Raw genomic sequence first — 9,685 nt, forward strand, 5'->3', positions numbered from 1 at the left:
GGTTTTCACTATTAGCTGTTCCAAGATATTGGAGATTAAAATAAATATCAATATAATGATTCAGCAATCATGCTCATTTTTTAAACTGTGCCTTCTCTGTATAACTCTATCATCACCTTTGATCTTTTCCCCATTCTTTAGGGGTTTTAACGCTATGCCTATTATAACTTTTTCATGTTCAAAGAGGTTGTCGATAATATGGGATAGGGATATGGAACTAATTGATGTTCTGTAGACTATACAATATTTGCTCTTTTGTTTCTGGCTTATTTTGTCTCATCAAATGTCCTATAGGTTCATTCACAACGTGCATGCCTCCCAACTTCATTGCCTTTTGTAGCGAGACAATACTGAATCATATGTGTATACCATCATTCGCCAATCTACTCCCCAGTCAGTACATACTTCAGCTACCTCCATCCATTGGGCATCATGTATAATGTCCAAAATCAAAAGTCCATCAATACTTTCAATTTTAGATATTTTAATTGTTCCCAAGAGAAAGGTAACCAATGAACACACCCTCACCAAATAGAAAATCCAAACCTCCCCTTAACTCTTGATCCTACCCCCATTATGTACCTCTGGTGTTGTTGTGGTACTCTCGATATTTTCCTGTTAAACATGGCCTATAGCATGCAACAGCAGTTTTCCCCCTATACCCCGAAATCATGCACTCTTTGTACAAGATTCATACTTTTGCAGTAGTTCATGCAAGAACTGATTTATATTTGTAGCGGTAATCAGTAGGACATATGGTCCTATATAACCCCTTGAATCATGTCACCTTCAATATAGTGATATATTACTATATTTCTCTAGTTCCTCAAGATGAGCAGTTAAGTCCTTGATTTTTGCTCTTTCTTTTTTTTTAATATAGCCTTTAAGCAATAAATTTCCCTCTCAGCACAGTCTTTGCCACGTCTCGTAAGTTCTTATATGTTGTATTCTCATTTTCATTCATCTCCAGATAGCTGCCTATTTCTCTAGCAATTTCTTCTTCAACCCACTGGTTGTTCAAGAGTGCGTTATTTAATCTCCATATATTTGTGAAAATTCTTGTTCTTTGGTGGTTATTGATTTCCAGTTCCATTCCATCGTGATCAGAGAAAGTGCTTTGAATGCTTTCAGTGTTTTATAATTTATAAAGTCTTGTTTTGTGCCCCAGCATATGACCTATCCTAGAGTATATTCCATAAGCACTAGAGAAGAATGTATATCCTGGTGTTTGGGGGAAGAAGAACTTATATATATCTGTTAGGTTTAATTCATTTATAAAATTGGTTAAGTTCTCTATTTCATTGTTGATCCTCTGTCTGGTCATTCTATTTATTGAGGACAGTGATGTATTGAAGTCTCCTACTATTATTGTTGAAACATCTATCACTCCCTTCAGTTTTGTCAATGTTGTCTCATGTATTTTGGAGCTCCTTGATTGGGAGCATAAACATTTCTGATTGTTATTTCTTCTTTGTGAATTGTCCCTTTCATTAATATATAGTGTCCTTTGTCTCTTTTCTTATGATGTCTTTACATTCCTTCTTTGTCTCTTATGATGTCTTTACATTTAAAGTCTATTTTGTTTGATATTAGTATAGCTACTCCTGCTTTCTTTTGGTTACAGCTTGCAGGGAACGCTTTTTTCCGTCCTTTCACTTTCAATCTATATTTATCCTTGTGTCTAAGATGAGTCTCTTGTAAACAGCATATAGCTGCATTATATTTCTTTTTTTTATTTTTATTTTTTCACATGGGCAGGCACCAGGAATTGAACCCGGGTCCTCGGGCATGGCAAGCAAGCATTCTTGCCTGCTGAGCCACCGTGGCCCGCCCATGCATTATATTTCTTAACCCATTCTGCCAATCTATACCTTTTAATTGGTAAGTTTGGTCTGTTAACATTCAAAGTTATTACTGTGAAAACATTTCTTTAATCCACCATCTTATCTTTTGAATTTTATTTGCCAGATCCACTCTTTCTCTTTTTATCCTTTAAGTTAACCTTACTGGTACTCTTGCAATTCTGTGCCCTCCTTCATACCTCCCTCTCCTGTCTTCTTTTTTTGTCCCGCTGGCAGAACTCCCTTTAGTATTTGTTGTAGGATCAGTCTCTTATTGACATAGTCTCTCAGCATTTGTTTGCCTGTGAAAATTTTTCTCTCTCTCTCAGTTCTGAAGGATAATTTGGCTGGGTACAGAATTCTTGGCTGGAAGTCTTTCTCTTTCAAGATCTTAAACATTTCATACACCTGCGTTCTTGTCTTGATAGTGCCAGTTGAGTAATCTGAACTCAGGCTTATGTCATTTCCCTTGCATGTAGTAGATTGCTCTTCTCTTGCTGCTCTCAGGATTTTTTGCTTCTGTTCCCATTTAACAGACTAATTAGTATGTCTTGGGGTATGCCTATTTTGATTTATTCTATTTTGAGTCTGTTGGGCTTCTTTGATTTGCATATTTATGTTTTGTATAATTGTTGGGAAGCTTTCCCCCATTATCTCCTCAACTAATCTTCCTAGCCTTTTACTCTTCTTCTTGGTCACAGATGATTCTTATATTTGTATTCTTTGTTTTGTCCATCATTTCCCTGAGATCCAATGCAAATTTTTTCAACTTTTTTGCCATTTGCTTTTTGAGTGTTTGAAATCAGTTGTCCTATCCTCTAGTTTGCTTATTCTTTCTTCTGCCTCTTCAAATCTGCTGTTGTGTGTCTCTATTGTATTTTTTATTTGGACTACAGCATCTTTAATTGCTGTGATATCTGCTATTTTTCTATTTATTCTTTCAAATTCCTCTTCTCGTGTCTTCTTGATCTGGTTTATACCATTAATCAAACCTTTTTTTTTTTTTTTCATTTAGTAGGTTATATGAATATCTTTGATTAGTTCTTCTGAAGTCTGTATCTCCTTCAGTGTTTTAATTTGGTCATTAGGCTGGGCTATATCTGTCTGTATCTTGACATCCATAGTGATCTTCTGTGCCTACAAGACATGTAAATATCTTGATAGGGTTACTTTCGAAGTTGATTTTCTTCAGTAATCTAAAGATTTGTATTTGCAGAATGGGTGTGGAGCAAGATATGGGGTGTGGGGCAGGGCACAACAGTATGGCGGCGGGTTGCAGCACAGGTATAGGCATGAGTTGGGGATACTATGCTAGTGCCTGTGAGCATAGGGTGTGGGGTGAAGGGTTGTGGGGTTGTGGTGTGGGGGCCATGGGGGTGGGGTGTAGTTAAGGCAGGGCTTGGAACTCAGGAGCAGGGTGTGGCATGGGGGACACAGAGGTAGGCATGGAGGGAGGCAGATGGGAGGCACTGTGCAGATGCATGGTAGCTGGTATATGGGCAGAATGGATGGGCACATGGAGAATGGGGGTTGTGGGTATCAGGATATGGAGAACAGGGCACAGAGGTTGGGGTGCAGAGAGGGCAGGGTACAGGTGTGTCCTTGTGCAGGGGGAAGGGTCCAAGGTGACCAAGATACAGACACAGAGGGCACAGGGGTGGAGCACAGGTCATGGGTGATTCAGATATGGGGCAGGAGCAGGTGATATTAGGTGGGCAGAGCCCTGGAGACGGTACACAGGTGCAGGAGTTGGGGCAGAGGCTGCGTGTGTGTGCATGGTGTGGTCTGTGTGGCACAGATGCACATGTGAGGACCGCCCAGGTGCGGGAGCAAGGCATTTGTGTTGGGGGGTGGAGCATGGATGTGCACATGCATGAGGCAGGGGAAGTGGAGTGTCAGGGGTCGAGAGGTTAGTGCACAGATACATGGGTGCCCGGCAGGGAGCATGTGGTTGTAAACATGTGCGGGTTGGGGGGACAGGGCCCTGGTTTATGTGTGGAGGGGGGCTTCGGAGCAGCAGGGTGATTGCATCTGCATGGGCTGGGGTCAGGTGAGGCCTGGATGTGGAGGTCAGTGCTTGCCCGGAGCTTGGGGTGGGAGTGGGGGGCAGGATGCATGCATGTGCAGGGTCAAGGGGTTGTGGTGCAGGTGTCGAGGTGGCGGGGTGCAAGTGCGTTGGCGCAGGTGAGGGCAGGATATGGGTGAGTGCGTGTGCCTCTTTGGGGGCGTCCGACAGTGATGCATCCTTGCGCAGAGCTTGGGTAGGGCGGTGGGGTGGGGTTGTGTGACTGTATGGGCTGGGGGCAGGTGTGGCCTGGGCACAAAGAGGAGTGCTTGCAGCCTGGATGCTCAGTTGAGCACCTGCAAGAGGCAGGGAGCAGGAGGATGGACTTTGGGAAGGGCAGGGCGTAACTGTGTACTTGCATGGGAGAGGTGAGTCTGGCTGGGGCAGGCGTGCCCAAGTGTGCAGGGTGGGGATGTGGAATGGGGATGCACGAGGGGGTCAGAGAGTGGGAGTTGTAGGGGAAGTCATGAGTCGTGGGATGGGGGTGGCATACGTGGGTGCAGCACATTCAAATACTACAACCTGGTTTATTTCCTAGTTCCAGTCTCCCTGTCCATGCATTCCCAAGGGCTCCAGGCCTCTGTTTGGAAAAGACAACCATCTGTCATTTATTCATTCATTTAGCAACCATTCATTTACTACTATCATCTTGCATAGTACTGTATTGGATACAGCAGAGGATACAATGATGATAAGCAATATGACAATATGTAATACAGAATATTTGAGCACATGCACACACAAAAAATTGAACCATGGTAGTAATTCATAGAGTAGGCATTTTGATTTAAAAAAAAATAAGAGAGATCATGTAAGTGAGATTCAATTGGGTAAGATGGAAAGCGAAAGGACTATTCATGACAAAAAGAGTAACATGAATAAGAGATCAGAGGGTTGAGAATGCAAGGTGTGTTCTATAGGCAGTGAACAGGGTCACTGTGATGTAGGGAAGGTCCATTCAAGGGAGTGTAGGATCTAATATTAGTAGACAGTGGGAACGGAAATGGGAATTCCTGTATTGCTTATATTCTTATAGTCAATGGGAACAATTGAGAGTTCAAGTCATTCATTTATTCATTCATTCAATGACCAACAGTGGACTACCTTCTATATGGCAGGACCTTTGCTAGGCTTTGGAAATTTAAAGAAAAATAAGAATTTGTCCCTCTCTTCAAGGGACTTACATGTTAGTGGGGAAACATTTTATAAACAAATAGCAAAGAGTGCAAAAGTGCTTCCATACAAGTAAATATGAGAAATTTTACATCAGACAAATCTGGGTTTATATTCCACATCTGCCATTAACTAGCTATTGACCCTGGACCAATTATTTACATTTCTCCTCCTAAAGTGTGACTAATGAAGGTATCTATTCTGTAGGTTTGTTGTGAGATATAAGTGATATATGTAAAACACAACACAATTCTGGGCACAAGGAAACACTTGATAAATGTTCACTATCATTCAAGGGTCATGTTCAGCACTGTTACTATCTACTGGACAGGAGAAATCACCGCTACTGGAGGACGTAGAGGTGCATGCAGTAAGGAAGACATCCCAGAAAAGATGACGTTAAGCTAGAGTTTTGAGGATAAATAGGAATTCACCAAATGTGGGGTAGGGCATTCTAGGCAGGCAAAATAACATGCACGAAGGCATAGATGCAGTAACAGCACATCAAGGTCTGTCCAAGAGTTCTCCGCTGCTGGTAGTTAGAGTGCAATGAGCCAGGGTGGGAGACTAGCTGGACCTGGGGCTGGTCAAACATCTTGAGCACGGGTATGGTATGCCTAGGACTCAGACCTGCAGCTTCAGAGCCTTTTATCAGTCCAAGCCTAGCCTCTCCTGTCTTAGCTCCTTTACTTATCTCTTTCCTGTCACCAGTGAGCAAATTTTAAGTATAAGGTCTTGCTAACGATGCCCTATTTCCTCTCCCCACCCCAAATTTATAGACAGTGTCCTCTGGCTCCTACCCTTGTCTCCTGTCTAGCAGGTACCATGCTGTTTCTTGTTGGGTGATATTTCTTTTTTTTTTTACCAAATCAAGAATTACCTTCATCCTATAAAATTGTATTCATTTACATAGATGCTAAAAAAAATTATGACAAAATTCAATACCCATTTCTGATGAAGAAGCCTCAAGAAAACAAGAATTGATGGAAACTTTTTAAAGATGACAAAATATATACACCATAGTTCTAAAGGAAGGATCTTAATTAAGATCAGGAATAATCATGCAGCAAGGCTCACTGTCTCCAATACATTAACATTATACAGGAATTACTTCTCGTGCAGTTAGGTAAGAGAATTTACTAGAGGCATAACAAATGAAAAGAAGTAAAACCATTTCTGTACGTAATGGGTAATCTGGAAAACCCTAGAGAATCAATGATAAAACTAACATACAGAAATTAGTAGATTTCAAATGTACTAACAGTAACCCATTAGAAGACATAATGAAAGAAAATTCCATTTAAAATTACTATAAGAACTGGGCTATGCAAAGGTGGCTCAGTGGCAGAATTCTCGCCTGTCATGCCAGGGACCAGGGTTCAATTCCCAGTGTCTGCCTGTGCCAAAAAAAAAAAAAAAAATTACAATAAGAATTATAATAAACGTAGAAATAAACAGTAAGAAATGAGGAAGACTTTAGAACACTACTGAGAAAATGAACAAATGGAATAACAGCTCTTGTTCATGGACAGAATAACTCTATAGCATAAAGATGTCAGTTTTACCTTCAAGTTAATTTATAAATTTAATGCATTCCCAATAAAAATACCACAGAGTTTCTTTCGCAATGGAGATACACAAGTTGATAATAAAGTTAGAAAACATGGGATAAGAAAAGTCACAAGGGAGGATTGATGATAATAAAATATATTATAAACCCTCTATAATTAAAATAGCCTGGTGCTGATGTGTGAATAGACAGGCAAACGAAGTAGATTAGAAGTTTAAAACTAATACCAAGTACATAAGGAAAATTAGCATATAAAAAAGGTGGCATTTCAAATACCTGGGACAAAGTTGTATGTTTTAATATAAAATATAGGGATAACTGCATAGTCATTTGAAAGAAATAAAATTAGACTCATACCTCACACTGTAAACAATAGTGAGCTCCAAATGGATCAGATATATAAACGTGAAAAATGAAACCATGCAGGTACAAGATGAACTAATGGGTGAATTCTTCTATAAATTTGGTGTAAGAAAAGACTTTTGAACTATGACTCAGAATCCAGAATCAATAAAAGAAAACATTCAAAACTTTTACAACATAAAAAAATTTTTGCGTGGTAGAAAACACAATAAACAAAGTTAACAAGGACAAACTGGAAAAAATGTTTGCAACAAATGTCAAAGAACTCTGAATATACAAAGAACTTTTTTAAAAATCACAGAAAATGATCTGATACTCTTGATAGAAAAATGATTAAAAGGCACACACACCCCCACACCCACACGAACATACTATTATACACCTGCACATATTTGGACACTGTTTAAACAGATGAAAATAAATAAAAATTAAAACTACTCTAATGTACCATCTCTCACCGATCAGGTTGGCCAAAATAAAAACCTTGACAATAGATGGGAAAACAGGAATGCTCCTAATTGGCTGGTGGGAATGAAAATTGGTACAACCACAGAGGAAGCAAATCTGACAATATTTAACAAAATCAAATAAGGTGTTTACCTTTTGAATCAGCAATCCCATGTTTAAAAGTTAAATCTGAAGATACATCTCCAAAAATATGATAATAATATACAAATGATTATTCATTGCAGCACTCTTTATGATGGTAAAATATTGGAAATTTAAAAAGTGGTTATGTAAACTATTTTATGCCCACATAATAGAGCGCTATGTGGCTATAAAAATGATTGAGAATAATCTCTATGAACTAATGTGTTAAATGAAAAGAAGCAAAGTTCAAAAGAACATGTATATTATACTATATCTTCTGTTAAAAGGAGGAAAATATGCATGTACCTGCTTAATTTTGCAACAAGAAATACAGAAAAGATGTATCAGATATCTAGGAGGTGGGTGGGAATGAGGTGGAAGAAGACAAGGAGTGGGGAAGAGACCCTTCTCTGAGTATATGTTTTTGTATAGTTTTGACTTTGGTAATCAGGTGTACATACTCAAAACAATTATACAATAATAAAATTTAAAAGAATGTAGAAATGAAAGCTAAAACAGGATACAAACAGAAAGAAATAAACTTACTTGTATTTCAAATCCATAATATATCCTTGCCAAAGGAGAAAAATAACTTAACCCAAGCAATTTTTGAACACAGTATTTTGACTACATACCTTCCAAGGAAGATAAACTGTAAATGAATATTAAACTCTAGTTAAATTTTTTACCACAGTGATATGGGTCCACAATTATGAGCCTGCTTTTGCTATATATTTTAAGATTAAACAAGTAAATAAATGTCTTGAAGAAAATGGGAGCCAGATTTCTCATTGTTAGTGAAGAGTGTTGCAGATATGTAAAGGGAAAAGACTAAAATGAAGCTTGTGGTGTCAAATTAGACTGGGAGGTATCAGTATGGACTTATTCATGTTATATCTATATAGGATAGATGTGTAAAATGTATGTATCCAGACATCTATTACTAGTTCTGTCCATTGAGAAGGCCTGGAAACAATGATATCTCAAGAGCAGTGAGCACATAAAGTGCCAAGACTTTGGTTCCTAAATATCACCCCTTTCTCTACCAAAGGACCAAGAAACCAGGTTTTTTGGAGAAATGGATGATTTGAGGCTAGAGCAGGAAAAACACAAGATGAGTCTGAAATTGAGGAAATTGCCATTAATTGAGGAAATTTTCAAAGAATAAGTGCACAGAAAGTTGCTTGAGGGATTCCCACTGTCAAATCTGGGACAATTTGAGAGGCTTTGATTTTAAAATATGGACATTTGAGATATTTTAACAATTTCTTGTTAAATTTGAGAATTTAACAAGAAATGCATAGGAAGGTCATGTGATGCACATCAGGATGCCACTCAAGATTCTGCTATCTCACCCAGCACCACACATCCAGAAGAGACCAAGAAGCCTCTGACACTCCTAGATTTTAAGAGCAAGGAAAACTTTCCCAAAAGGAAACCTTTCCCATCACCTTTCTTTGGAGAGAATTAGCTCACATGCCCATTTCTAACCATGCTCTTAAAGGGGGGATGGGATTATCATAATTGGATTATATTACTTATTTTGGATGCAGTGGATGCCGGGCAAAAATCTGCATGGCGGGTGGTTCAGTGGTAGAATGCCCGCCTTCCATGTGGGGAGACCCGGTTCGATCCTGAACCATGCGCCCAAAACAAAAACAAAACAAAACAAAAAAGCCTTCATGGCTACTGGGTCCAAATTTAGAAGTTATGGTAATATGGTAGGTAAGACGTGTCAAAAATCTTGAACTAGTTTTATTGTGTTAAAAATAACTATGAAAGTCGGTTATAAAACTTATTTTGAAGAAACAATAGTCACTAATTGAATTGGGCAGGAAGCCAGGGAGAATTAAGAATCAAAGAGGGTTTTGAGGCTGAATCTCCCCCTCAAAATTGATCTACAGCTACAACAAAATACAGGGAGCCATTTACTATTTCAGAAACTTGGAGACTATTCCAAAACTTAAAGTTTAGTTGTGGTTTAACAATGAACAAACAAACAAAACCCAAAGTAACCAGTAAAATGCAGGACTCAGAGTATTTCATTATGTGGTAAGATAAAGGTAAGGTCAGCTAAGAACA

The sequence above is a fragment of the Tamandua tetradactyla genome, chromosome 9 (genome assembly GCF_023851605.1).
Source record: "Tamandua tetradactyla isolate mTamTet1 chromosome 9, mTamTet1.pri, whole genome shotgun sequence".
In the NCBI taxonomy this organism is placed as follows: Eukaryota; Metazoa; Chordata; class Mammalia; order Pilosa; family Myrmecophagidae; genus Tamandua; species Tamandua tetradactyla.